Genomic DNA, 1,886 nt, shown 5'->3' on the forward strand with positions numbered 1-1,886 from the left:
GTTAGACGGAGCCTCAGAATCCTTGCCTCCAAGGAGCCACCTGGTTTAACCCTTTTCAGGACGAATCTTTCCTGATAGAGTTCCAGAAAATAGGTGTGTCAGAGACAATAACTTTGGATCAGGATAGAACAGGGTTCAGACCTGGTCGCTATGAGTTGCAGGCAACTCGACAGCACATAACAACAACAACATCCTTAAAGATTACACTAGCTGTGTTGCCCCAAGACAAATGTGTTTGTTCTTAAAGCTATCCATGCTAAATTTAATATTTTCTGGCAACATCATAATTCATAATCATAAATTCATCTTACCCCTCTCCTCATTGCCATTGAGTCAGAACCAACTCATGGCTGAGCCTCCCACAGGCTTTTGGAAGGTTGTCAATTACATGGAAGGAGATTAAACATCTCTCCCTTGAAGCTGCTGCTGTATTTAAACTGCCGGAGAGAATTTTTATTAGCAGCCCAAATATCAATGAACTAGGCCACCAGACATCCCTAATTCTTCTCCACACAGTTGAAAACATTATAAGTTGGTTATACAACTGTAAAGGTACATCCTTGCTCCTTGGTACACGAAAGAGGAATATTTGGCTGTCACACTTCTCTGTCCATCAGGAAAGTGTCAGGTGACAGAACAAACTACACAACACTTTCATTAGTCAAGAGGTAAGAGAAGAGGAACTGATGGTTCAGTTTCCTCACAACCTATACACCCTCACAGCTTTTATTAAGATTTCATCACATAAAAAATAAAATATGTTAACTGGACACCAAGATGTTTTAACTATTTCTTTTCTCATTTGATGACCTTCCCTTTTTTCATTTGATGACATTTGCTGTGTTATTGTTGTTATGTGCAGTTAAGTGGCCTCCAACTCGTAGTGACCTGATGTACAATTCTGAAGTCTGCCCTATCCTGAGTCAGTCTCATTGATTCCAACAGTCCTACCTCCATTAGCCCATTTATTGTTTCAATCCATCTGGGGTCTTCCTCTCCTGCAGTGTCCTTCCACCTTTCCGAACTAGATATCCTTCTCCAAATACCAGTTCCTCCTGGCCATGTACCCACAGTATGTGAGACAGAGCTTCAAAATCTTAGATTCAAAGGGAAAACTTTGTTTAACCCTCTTCAAGACAGATCTGTTTGTTCTCTTGGCTTTCCGTGGTATGTCCAAGACTCTTCTCCAGCACCACAACACAAAGGCATCAATTTCTCTGTCATCCTTAGTAATTATCCAACACTCTGATGCATAGCAAGTAATTATGAAGACCATAGCTTGGATCAGCTACACTTTGGTCTCTAGACTGACATTGTTGCTTCTCTGTACTCAGGAAAGGTCCCTGACCACAGATTCATCTTTTTTATTTCCTGACTTTTGGTGCCAAAAGTGTTGATTTTGGAGCCAAAAAACCCCCTGAAATTGTTAACAGCCTCAATCTCTTCTCCATCTATCATGGTGCTTTCCAATGAAGTGGTGAGAACCTTTGTCTTCTTGATGTTGAAATTCAATCCATACTGAAGACTTCAATCATTGACTTTCTGCAGGAAGCACTGCAGGTCCTCCTCAGTTTCAGCAAGCAAGGTTGTATCTAAGCACAAGGATCTATTAAAAAAAAATTACAAAACATTACTGCAAGAAACAAAAAAAAAGAAAGAGATCTGGAGAAATGGAAGACTATCCCTTGCTCATAGATTGGAAGATTAAATACTGTGAAAATCATAGTACTACCTTTGGGTAATTTACACATTCAATGCAATCCCAATACAAATACCAATTCCATTCTTCAACAAGATGGGAAAGGCAATCTCCAATATCATTTGGAATGGTAAGAGGCCCCTAATAATCAAATCACTCCTTAAAAAGAGAAACAATGTAGGAGGCA

The sequence above is a fragment of the Elephantulus edwardii genome, unplaced genomic scaffold (genome assembly GCF_000299155.1).
Source record: "Elephantulus edwardii isolate Elephantulus edwardi_28Jun2011 unplaced genomic scaffold, EleEdw1.0 scaffold00563, whole genome shotgun sequence".
NCBI lineage: Eukaryota > Metazoa > Chordata > Mammalia > Macroscelidea > Macroscelididae > Elephantulus > Elephantulus edwardii.